Genomic DNA, 12,658 nt, shown 5'->3' on the forward strand with positions numbered 1-12,658 from the left:
TAGCTATCACACTCATAAGTCAAGCCTCAAGGGCTTCTAGTCTGAATTGTTTGCCTCTAAACAGACTGCATGCCCACCCTGCTATTTTCTTTAGCAACCTGTACTAAGCAGAATTAGCCAGGAGAGCTTTCTAAAATACCTACATACTTTAAGCTCTTTCTGAAGATCTTCAGTGGCTCCCCCCCGAGAGGGTGGCCTGTCCCTCTGGACAAGTGTTTCCGTTTCCTACTGTATCTAGGACATTCTGGATCTTTACCTAGCAAATTTCTTCTTCCCCTTTCAAAGCCAGTTCGAGCATCAGCTCCCCTGGCAGCTCTCTACATCCACTAGAGCCCACCTTGAAATACAGAAATGACTCTCTTCATTGACATGGCGTGAATTACGTGCAGGGGATTGGTTTCGAAGCAGGTGATGGAAAACCCCGAGTCGCCAACCGGGGAGCAGGGAGCTCACCATCCGCAAGAAGCCGCCACCGTTTCGGAGCCGGAGGGGCAACGGGAGGAGGTAACCAGGGCCCAGGGGCCGTGAGCCCCTTGAGGAAGCTGTACCCTGGCGGGCCTGTCCAGCAGGAGGCGGAGTCACGGTACAGACTCACACGCTGTGGAAAAAGGAGGAGAAACACCCTGACTTGGTTCTCTCTGCACCCTTCCCTGGCGCCCTGGCCTCCCATTGGCTGGACTAGCCGGAAGTCAGCGGACGCGGAGCCTGCAGAGGTTCCCGCTCCCGCCGCCAACATAAGGGAGCGGAAGTGAGAGAGAGATGGAAGGTTCCTCTTCCTGAGGAGGCAGACTGTCACTGTCTCTTCTCTGTTCCACTCTGACCCTATCTTCTTTATAACCCGGATCCCACTGGGCTGTGGTGTGTGTTTACAAGTCTGTTTTCTTGAATAGCCTGTGGAATTCCACAGCGTGAGACAATGGCCTTATTCATCGTGGCGGTCTGCGCTCCTGGCATAAGTCACAGAACATAATAGGCCCTGTATCTTTGTTGGACACCTGTTGCAAGGAGATTCCTGGAGTTACCTCCAGCTAGCCCTCCTTTTCCATCTCCTTGCTTGATTTACCTATGTTGACTGTCTGAACTCTCAGCACTAAAGACTAAGCAAGGAGGAGCTCGGGGTCCATTCAACTCTGAGTCCATTCAACTCTCAGGCTGCGACTCTGAGTCACAGCCTTATATTTCAATACTCCGACAACAAATCCCGATGATTATCTATAGTCAGAGCACCATCAACACATCAGCCTTTTACCTACCCATAGCTCCATGAAAATTATCCAGGAAGTTTATCCAATTCTCCAGATATCCTTCCTCTACCACCCAAGATGTTCCTAGCCCATCTCTCCCTGCTGTTAATCAGTACGAGCCCAGGGTAAACAGACTAATTTTAAAATCAGCTTAAGTAAAACATAATTAGGAAGATAAATTAGCTGCCCCCAAATTGCATAATGAATGCCCAAGGAGAAATTATTTTATTATCCACCATTTTTAATATCTGTGTAACATTTTCTCTTCTATCATCACAGATGATACCCAGCTGAAAGTGTAGGGAAATACCACAGAACTTAACTTTCGACCTTGACTGTCTGTACAATGATTACCAAGGAGAAAAATGGGCTGTTTTTGTTTTTCTTATCTTGAATTTATAACACCAGCCTAGTTGTACAACTAGGGAAGTAGAGAAATTATAGTCAGACAATGTAATTATAATTGGACCCAGACAATCAGGGTCCAATTCTTGGTTCTAATTTATTGCTGGACAATCATGGGCAACTTAAATAACCTCTCAGAAATCAATTTCTTCACATGTACAATAAGGATGAGGATAACACCAACCTCAACAGCACTGAGAGCCAACATAGGCTATCGGTTTCAAACATTTCACATGAGTCTTTCATCTGTACCAAAACTTCAGGACTTGCCTACTATTATTTGCACTTTACACAAGGAAACAGGCACAGAGAGATTAAGTAACTTGCTCAAAGGGTTGCAAAAGCTGAGTGTGCCTTTATACAGTGAAATCACCAATTGTCTGAAACCTAGTAGGTGCTCAATTAATTTTTTCTTTACAATATCCCTCCTCTCTTGCCAAATTAACTAATCTTTATAGAAAATGGTTTTTTAATTAAAGCACATGTGATTTACAATGCTGTGTGAACTTCTGTATAGCAAAGATTCATATATACATACATATATATATATATGTATACACACACATTCTTTTCTATGTTCTTTTCCATCATGGTTTATCATAGGTTATTGAATATAGTTCTCTGTGCTATCCAGGAGGACCTTGCTGTTATCCAGTCTGTATATAGTAGTTTGAATCTGTTGGTCCCAAACTCCTACTCCATCCCTTCCCCAGAGTCCTGTCACCGCCCCCACCTTCCACTGCCTTGGCAACCCTGAATCTGTCCTCTGTGTCTGTGAGTATGTTTCTGTTTCAGAAATAAGTTCACCTGTGTCACAGTTTAGATTGCACATATAAGTGATATCATAGGATATCTTTCTCTGTTTGACTGACTTCAGTTATTACGATAATCTCTAAGTTCATCCATGTTGCTGCAAACGGCATCATTTCAGCCTTTCTTATGGATGAATAGTATTCCCTTGTATATACAGACCGCATCTTCCTTACCTATCCATCTATCAATACACATTCTGTTGCTTCTATGTGTTGGCTATGGTGAACAGTGCTGCTATGAACATAAGGCTGCCCGTATCTTTTTGAGTTAGCGCTCTGACCAGATATATGCCCAGGGATGCTGGGTCATATGGGAACTCTATTTTTCATTTTTTCAGGACTCTCCACACTGTTTTCCATACTGGTGGCACCCGTGTACATTCCCACTGACAGTGTAGGAGGGTTTCTAGAAAGTGATCCTTTAAAATGAAGTTCTCTGCTCAGGGCCCGGATCCTACACTCCTGGCTGTGCATTCATTATACTCTGTGCCTCAGTTTCCCTCTATGTAGACTGAAACAGCAGGCTATCAGCAGCCCCCAGTCAGCAGCCTCTGAGCTGGACCTGGCCTGCAGTTACACTCTGTTACACTGCCTAACATTCACACTTCAATTAAAGCAATCTCCAGTGTTTAAAAATCAGTGTATTTCTTTACCTCTCACACACACCAACACACATTTCAGGGTTTTCTTTAAAAAATAAGCCCAGCTGGCTCAATGGGCTCTCATTCCCACAGGTCAACATTCCCCTCAAGTTGCGTGCCGCCACCTCCTTTCACAAAGGGCAGATATTTCCCAATTTGCAATCATCCCCATTTCTCACGCTTTCGGGCTGACTGATGAGTCTGCAACTTCTGGAATCAGTGGTCACTAGGGTCTCTTCCTTCGACCTCTGAGTCCACAACTCCCTGACCCTGAAAAGCATCTCCTGGAGGTAGCAGCCACTGCAGGGCGCCACAGGCTTTCCTGCATGTCGTTGTCACACAGGCTGGCCACGCACCCCGGCTTAACTGGGACCTTCCCCGTTTTAGGCTGAAGGTCCTGCATCTGAAGAAATTCCTCGGGCCCAGGCCAAGCACGTAGGTCACCCCAAGTGTCATGTCCTAAGATCCCCCTCCAGGGGCCCCTCCAAGGTAGGAGATGAGGATGCCATCCCACACCCCTGTGCCCCTAAGACTCTGTGGGCAACTCTGCCGTGTTAGAGGAGCTTGCCTAGCATCTCTCCCCCATGGGGTATTTGCTGGGGGAGCTGGGGCAAGCCAAAGGAGAGGGCCTGGACCTGTTTATACGGCTGAGTCTCCCGACTGGGCTCAGTGAGACCTTAGGGAGGCCATTCAGTCTCTGGGCCCCTCTGCTCTGCCACTTATTCATTCAACAAACACTCATGACATGCCCCCAAGGTGCCAGGCGCCATTCAAGGCAGAGCAGTGAATAAGCAAGAAGGTCCTTGCTCTCAGAGGACTCACACCTGGAAGAGGAAGCAGACAGTAAGACAAGTACACGGTATCTGATAGAGCTTCGGGTGGTGACAATGGCATAAAGAAACCATCAGCCGTGCGGGAGAAGCAAAGTCCTCAGAGCTGCATAGCCATCAGCGATTTTGGCGGGTGCCAAGGAGTGCCAGAGGTAAATCCAGCTTCCACCTGGCCTCTCATTTTGACCAATATATAAAATCCTTAAATTTGAGATTTTTTGACTCAGGGATTACAAGTAACAATTCAACTTTTCAATTATAAAATGTTTCTTTCTTGGTTAAAAAAACAAAAAACACAGCATTACAGCTATAATCCATATCAATACCAAATCTGGTTCTCCTACAATGGACCAGAAGTTCATGAAATCAAATCCACCCAAATAACAGTGCTAGGATTGACGAAAGAGAGAGGCCAGCCTTATTAGTAAATTGACAACATTTTACTTAAAAACGTGCCGTGGGTGTCAGGGGCCCATATGCAAAAGCCAGAAGCAGAAAATGAATGAATGAATGAACAAGCGGTCCAATACCTCCCTCCCTCCCTTTTCCTAAAAGAGTATATTGCTTCAGTGAAAGAACTAACCACTTATAAACAATTTAAAGGATACTAGTAAAGCAATCCTTCATTCATTGCACACATAGGTATTGAGTATCTTCTATATGCCAACACTATTATAAATAGTGGAAGAAGGTGATACTTGAGAAGTCCAACATATTCATCTATATTTAAAATAACTTATTTTTTCTGATTGCAAAGCAATAAATTGCTTTTTATAATTTTGAAGCTTAAAAAAAGGAATAAAAGCTCTCAGGCTTTGAGGCAAGCTTTCTCAGCCCTGGCACTTTGGACATTTGGGGATGGGGAATTCTTTGTGGTGGGGCTCTCTTGTGCGCTGTAAGATGGGTCCATGAGAAAACAGCAGCTCTCCCTGCCCCCATGTTTCCATGGGGGGAATGCACTAACATCAAAAGTGCGTCCAGGCTTAGCAAATGCCCCCTTGGGGGTGGGGGGTGACCTCAGATCCAGAACAGCTGCCTTAAGCAATCCACTTTGCCACACAATAGGGGCCTCAGAAGTCAGAGCCTATGGGGAAACCCCCTTCTACCACCAGGCCAACAAGCAGGAGGTTTCCTCCAGCAAGAGTCCTTGTGTTCCGCTTCTCCTCCCTGATGCCAGGTCACCAGCCCTCCGGGGACGGGCAGCACCGTCCCAGGTGTGGGCTGGGAGGACAGGGTGGCGGTGGGGAGCGGTGGCCTGGGCCCCGCTAAGGCGATCAGCCAGTCTGGAGCTTATGCTGTGTGCGTCAGGGCTGCTGATCCGGCCATGCCCCAGCCCCGCACTCCTCCAAGTGAGCTTGGCTAACGGCCTGGGAGAAAACCTCCCCAAGTGCAAGGCTTAGGGAGCCACACAGAAGTCTAGCAGTCTGCGGCTGCTCTGCACCAGGAGGATTAAATCGTGCCTGTCCATCCTGAGCGCTGTTATGAGAGAGTCTCCGAAGCTGTGAGCAAGCATGCCTGCCTCTCCACGCCATGCTCTACAGACTGTACAAAGGGTCCATTGTGCGCAACCTAATCTGAGACAGAACCAGACAACCTGCCTGGCCATTGAGCCCCAGCTCTGGCTGGTTCTTCAGAGCAAACACTAGTTACAAAGAAGTGAGCATTTTCAGTTGGGAGAAGATGTCAACATGAGCCCACGTCAGGCACAGCATTTGCTGGTGCCTTCACCTGGGTCCTGGCTGCTTGGAACCAGAGGGAAGTTATTAGTCTTCTGTGTTACCACTGAGGGACTCAGAGTCACTGATTCCCAATCACAGGAGAGAGAGCTGGAAGGAGAGGAGCGGCTGAGAGAATCTGGGTTCTGCTTTTATTCCTTCATTGTGGACACTTGCTGAGTTCCTGTGATTGGGGAGAATGTAGCTTTAGATGGGACCTTCCAGGGTTCACTAAACCAAAAGCTCCTGGAGCTTGATAATAACCTAAGTGAGGAGACAAGTGTATTCCCCACCTAAAGGGGAATAAACTGTCCTCAGCCCCACCTGCCTATTGCCGTCATGGCCTGCAAGCCAGTTTTGTCAGATCTTCTGACTTTCAAGAGGCCCTGGAAAACAGAATTTCTGTGTGAAATCTTTTTATTGTCACATACAGTCTGAAGTCTTAAAAGAAAATCAAAGAAAAAAATTCCTGCATGGACAAAACTGAGCTAGTCTCCAAGCCTTTAAATGATAACTTCAGCTTTAGACATGAATGGGAGTAGTGATTGACAGTGAGGTACCTGGAAGCAGTAAGAAAGGTGTCTGGTTCTACCTCTTACCTGCTGTGTGACCTTGGGCAAGTAACCTAACCTCTCTGTGCCTTGCTTTCCTCATGCATAAAATGAGCGTGATAAACTACACTGTAGACTTTAAATGAAAGAATGCACATACAAGCCTGATCCATAATAGCTCAATAAACATTAACTATCATTTTTATAGGTCATCTGGTCCATTGTCCCAGAAATCTCTTTTACAACACCCTTGGCAACTGAACATTTGATCCCTGCTTGCGTGCTTTCTGAGACAGGAAGTTCAGGGTTTCTTAGGGAATGTCAGTTGTATAACAATTCCTAAATCTCAGCAGCTTAATCAAATGTATGTTCATCTGTTGCTCATGTCCCAGCCCAGTGTGGTGAACACGCCAGGTGATCTCTCTATTCCCCCCCTGCACCTTCTCTCTGGTGCCTCTGCCTTTTCCCAGGACCTTCCCAGGGTCCTCTACTGGCTTCTCTGCTTCCAGCTGGCCAAGAGGCAAAAAAGAAAGTGGGAGAGAAAGAAAATATCAGGTGCCTCACATCTGCACATCCCCATTTGCCAGAACTCTGGCACATGGCCCCAATCTAATTGCACAGGAAGCTGGAACATGAAATGTTCCTCCATCCAGAAAGAGAAAATAGCATCAGCGGACATCTAAACAATCTCTGTCAAGCCCTGCATTCATATAAAGACAATTGTGCAGACTCAGAATGTCTGCCTGTTGGTCCCAGTCTCACCCATGAGTGCAATAGGCACAGGACACCAAGAAGACGCAAGCTGGGGCAAAGTAGGTGTGGCTTTGAATTTTAGTTAAAATACTTGTTAACTTTGGGCCTTAAGAAAATTCCTTCAACTCTCTGTACCGCAGTTTACTCATCTGAAAGATAAAGATAGTAACTGCCTCCCTGGATTGCTTTAAGGTGGAATAAGATAATACAGGCCTCAGCACACTGCATAACATCTGATATATAACCTCCAATTAATGCTCCTGTCTCCCCTGACCCTCTTCTACATGAATGTTTTCCAGGTATTTAAAAATGACTATCATTATTTCTGTAAGTTTTCTTTTCTCCAGTTTCCTCAGCTATTTTCATTGTTTTTATATCATGTCATTGCTAGCCCCTAACTCTCCCGATGGCTATTCCATGGACAGACCTCAATTTGTCAAGGGACCAGATACGATGCCTGCCTTAGGTTGCTCTGAAAACACACCCTGAGATAAGTCTTGTGCAGATAATTTGGTGGGGGGAGTTATCTTAGGAAACAGAAGTGAGGGAAATAGGGAAGGGAGAAAAGTCAACAAATGAGTGAGTTACACCTGGGGACAACTGGATGCTTCACTAAAGGTGGTGCACAGACGTCTAACAGGCTTGTGGAAAGATGCCCATAGGGAAATGCAAATAAAAACTACAATGAGATTCTACTATCTACTTACTGAAACAGTGAGGATGTAAAACAGAGACAACGCCAAATGTTTGTGAGGCTGTGGAAGAACTGGAATCTTCACACATTGTTGATAAGAATATGAAATAGTTCAACCACAGTGGAAAACAGTTCGACAGTTTCTTTAAATGTTGGACATACATCTACCACACAACCTAACAATTCCACTCCTAGGAATCTACCCAAGAGAAGTAAGAACGTATGTCTACACCATGACTTGCACGTACAGTAGCATTATTCATAACATTCAAAAACTGAAAACCCAAATTTCTGTTATCAGATAAACAGATACACACCATGTAATACAACAATACAACACTCCACTGGGTAGCCGTGGCCAACTTTTGAAAGTGCAAACGAGACTTGTGATTTTAAGGTGAAATGTAGAAGAGAATTGCTCCCATACTGCTAACAGGTGAGAAATATTTAAGATCAGGTAAGTTTACACGATGCTATATTTCAGTACCTGCATAAGTAATTTTGGAGCCGACTCACCCCACTGGTGTGAAGCAGCAGCTGGCCTTGCAATGGCTCCCCTTCTCTGGATTCCCTTTCCGCTGACCTGACTCCCGGTGTTCAGCTACATGATGAAGGATTCCAGCTTCTGCAGGACACCCTTGTCTACAAGTTCAAAGACAACAAGAACAAATATGAGCTTCAGTCTGTCTTTGTGGGGTTCTGCCTCATGTTCCGGAGACACCAGCCTGCTTGTGACCTTCCCTCCCTGCTCACCTGTCTATAGACTTCAAAGGTCTGACTGGAGTCAGACCTGTCCCAAGCTCATAGAACTACTGGAGTATTTCCGTTTCTTGTAGCTTGTCAGACTGAAGACCTTATTTTCTTGCTGACCATCACTTGGAGGCTGCCTTCAGCTCCGTGGTGCATATGGAAGCTCAGGACAAGGCAGCTTACTCCTTCAAAGACAGCAGGGGAGAGGTCTCCTAGCAAGATGAAATGCAATTTTATGTAATATAATCGTGTGCACATAATCACACATATCCCATTGCCTTTGCCAAGCTCCACTAGTTAGAAGCATTTCACAGGTCCTGTTCACACTCAAGAGGAAGAGATCACACAAAGGTTAAAGCCAGTTGGTGTGGAACGTAAGGACCACCCTAGAGTCGGTCTGGCACAGTCTACCTTCCCCAATGATTTGTGTATCTACCACATGAAAAAGACATTTACCCCCTTCCAATTTCCCCAAAAAACTCATCCCATTATAGCATCTGTTCAAAGTTTAGAATCTCATCATCTAAATCAAGTCCAGGTATGGAGGAGTCTCTTTGAATATAGTTACGCTCAGACTACAAAACTAGGCAACCTGTCTAACTCCCAAGCATCCAACACACAGCAGAGGGATAGGCACAGTAAAATAGTAATTGACTTTCTATTTAAAATGGGAGAGAATATATGAAAGGTAGAAAGGAGTTACCAATCCAAAATCCAAAGAGATTTTGAAATTCAGCCTTGCAAATTCTTACTAGTTCCTTGATTAGATTCTAAGTTCTGGGAATAATCCGCAGTAGCTCCTGCTTCTACCCTCTGAGTCATGTTACGTTTTTCATGAAAGGCAGAGCATTTGCAATTGAGTGTGTTTATCATCCTGCTCCCTGCCAGTAGAATTTTGGAGACCTAACTGCCTCCTTTCAGTTTTTACTCTTTCTGTCCCTTTCAGCTTAATTTGGCAGTGCTTTTGCAAAAAAAAAAAAAAAAAAAAATTCTTAAATACTTTGTGGGTCTCCTGTCAATTTCCCTTACACACAAATCCTCAGTTTTCTGAGACAGGCACTCCTTCACCTAGGGTGAAGATGCTGGGATGGTTAAGGGACAACTTAGACAGGCCTTATCATTTGAGAAGTTGTATGAGGCACACCCTTCATCTCTAGAGAAGGCCTGTCATGGGACTGAATACAATTCTGATCCTTGGATCTTTCCAAGGTTTTAACAAAACCACTTGTACAATAACCACTTGGCTTTTTTTTTTTTTTTTTTTAGGCCAGGGTTTATCTCTATGCCACGTGCTAGAAACTTATTTCTCACTTTAAACATCTTTTGCCATTTGGAGAGACTGAGGATTGTCAAAATCATCAAGTCCCAGTTCCTTTTTGTTGAACAGTTCTTCCCTCATTTAATCTTTCTCCTCTAGCATTTTACTATATGCAACAACTAAAAACCAGGTGGCACCTTCAGTATTTTGCCTGGAAACCTTAGCTGGATAAACAAGTTCATCACTTACCTGTTCTGCTTCACACATGAACCGCAGGACACAGTTTTCCTAAGCTTTCTATTACTCCCTAACAAGCAACCCTCTTCCTCCAGTTTCCCATACCACATTTCTCACTTCCTTTTGAGCACTCAGCAGCAGCATCCTCCAGGTTTGAAATCTTCCTAACAGTCTGTTCAAGGCAACTTAGGCTTTTTCTATCATGTTCCTCAAAATTCTTCCAGCCTCTAAGCAGTTCCAAGTCAATCGCACTGTTTTAGGTATTTGTTATAGCAGCACTCCACTTGTAGGTACCAAAAACATAACCTTGTGCCTTTAAGTTTAATTGACTAGTGTTGGAAATTTAAGTACGTGGGAAGATTTTGAATGTCTGTAAGAAGTTTCAAAATCCAGCATCTCCAACCTGAGCTACCTGATTTTTTCCTTTTTTTTTTTTTTGCTTTTGAGTTTGACATAATTACTATGTCACAACAAAGGTACAGAAATATGTACTTTTAAAGATACTCTATCCTCAGGAGAGTATGAGAATACTCATAAGAGTAAGTATAGTGAGAAAGGAGAAATAAAGTATGCAAGTACTTTATAATAGTGTAAGTATAAATATAATAGTGTTGTAATCATTTCAATAATTCAATATATATGTTTCTATTTTTAAAGGCATTTGGAGCATTTAAAAGATTCAGATATAGGATACTTGGGATTTTAGACAAAATCAGTTAGCTTGTAAATTAACATTTAAATGCCTGGAAAATGTTACATTGGTTAAATTCTTAAATTTTAATTTTTTTTTAGTTGTATAGAGAGTATTCGAATTTTCAGAGGAATATTGTTTAATCTATTTACACAATTAATAAGCCTAGCTTTAAAATACAAACAACAGGTAATTGTGCCTCAGGACGTAGAGTCCCCTCCCTGGATACTAAAGAATGTAGCATTCCGGAAAGATTCGTGGAGGAGACATAGAAGGCAGAATTAAGGAGGCAGGAGCCAGGACCAGATTGGTATCAGTTGCTACCTGCAGAGCCTGGATGACGGCTCTGGAATGCTGCTGTCCTGACGCCCTCTAGTGGTTGAGACAGCAAAGGCCACCTATCCTGAGCGCCAGGCGAAAAAATGTCTTGCTCTCTCAGCTCACTCTCTGAGAACTTTCCCTTGATTAGGGGGAAAGAAAAAAACAGAGCCAGAAATTCTTCTGTCGACGATCTTGTGAGATACGCACCCAGTCTGCGCACAAACACCTCCTGTGTCACTAGGCGCCTCCATCCTCTTGGAGTATCTCTCATTATAAAACGCTTCCTTCTTTCCAGCTGACACTCTGCCCCGGCCGTCTGTACCCCCTGGCTCCGCTCTTCCCTCTGGGGCTGCACACGGCACAGTTCTGATCTCTCCTGCGCCCGACAGCACTTCAAGTATTGGAAACTTTCTCATCCTCCCTGGTTTCCAGCGTATCTTCTCCAGGTCAATACACGTGGTTCCCTCAACTTTTCCTCATGTGACCCAGTTTCCAGGTTCTGTCCCCAGTTGCTGTCTTCTGGAGGCCTTTCTGGTGTGTGAGCAGCTCCTGGAAGCACCGTGATGACAAGGACGGCCTCCAGCCCCTGCGAGGTGGCCCGGCCTCCCCGAGAGCGGAGGGCCGCCCTGCGCCCCACACACTCCACTCCAGGGTGGCCCTGCGGTTCGCAGCAGCCTTGTCACGCGACGGACGGACAGAAGGCTTGGATCTCCCTTGTCTGGCCTTCCCCTCTTGCCTTCCTAAATCTGCAGCCTTGAAGCATTTTATGTATGTGGACAGAGTTCATCAGTTTCCTAAATAGCACTGTGTGCAAACCACCTGGACAGATGTTAGCCTGCCACAGAGCAGAGAGACCTCTTGAAAAACCTCAAGAAGGACTTCTTCCCTGGTGAGAAAGAAGCGTGGTTACTTGAGACTGGATTCTGACCTTCAGAGGCTAGGGACCTCTGACCAGCCTACATCCTTCCGCTGTAGCTGACGCTCATTTTCGCTCTTATCTCCCTCTGTGAACACACAGAAGACAGACTAGGTGTCAATTATGTAACGTCCTGTTATACTTTGAAGACTGATATTCAGTCTACTCACACCTCTCTCCTCTGAACTAATGTAGACTTTTCCCTGAAGGGCTATTTTTCAAAACCTTCCATCATTTTCTTTGTCTCTCCTGGCTCCTTTCCAATTTCTCCATAACATCCTACTCTTATGGGCCCCAGGACTGAACAGTATGTTTTAATGACTGATATTGGCTATAGATTAAGAATTATATCTGTGAAAATATTTCCATTACAACATAGCTCATTGTACAAAGATTTATATACCTAAGGAGTTCCTGGCTGGCATATAACAAGTTATGTTTCAAAACTTTCTTTGTAGATCAGTTATTGGAAATTTGGATGACTTCGCTGGTGGTCCAGAGGTTAAGGATCAGCCTGCCATTGCAGGGGACATGGGTTCAATCCCTGGCCTGGGAAGATCCCACATGTAGCAAAGCAGCTAAGCCTGTGCTGACACAAGAGAGGTCACCACAGACAGAAGCCCACACACCACAATGAAGACCCTGCACAGCCAAAAATAAATAAATAAAATTTTAAATAGATAAATAAAAATAAAACCCCAGGCGCTGAGCAGAGGAAGCCTTGAGGAGAAGGTTGATTTAAAAAAGAAAAAAGAAGAAGATTGGGCACATTTCCCCACAGAAACAATGGCTCCCAGTCCAGCCAAAAAAAACCAAAAGCCACTTTAGGTCACAGAGCAA

General features: G+C 44.7%; 1 protein-coding gene across 1 annotated transcript in view; it reads right to left on the bottom strand.

The window, feature by feature from the left end:
• Positions 1–8,227, bottom strand: part of PDE8B (phosphodiesterase 8B) — a 286,162-nt gene extending 277,935 nt beyond the window's left edge. Inside the window, exon 1 of the mRNA XM_061158125.1 lies at positions 8,162–8,227. The gene's annotated coding sequence lies outside the window, so the exon portion shown is untranslated. The remainder of the gene's footprint in view (positions 1–8,161) is intronic.
• Between the last annotated feature and the right edge of the window lie 4,431 nt (positions 8,228–12,658).

This window comes from Dama dama, chromosome 12 (assembly GCF_033118175.1).
Source record: "Dama dama isolate Ldn47 chromosome 12, ASM3311817v1, whole genome shotgun sequence".
NCBI lineage: Eukaryota > Metazoa > Chordata > Mammalia > Artiodactyla > Cervidae > Dama > Dama dama.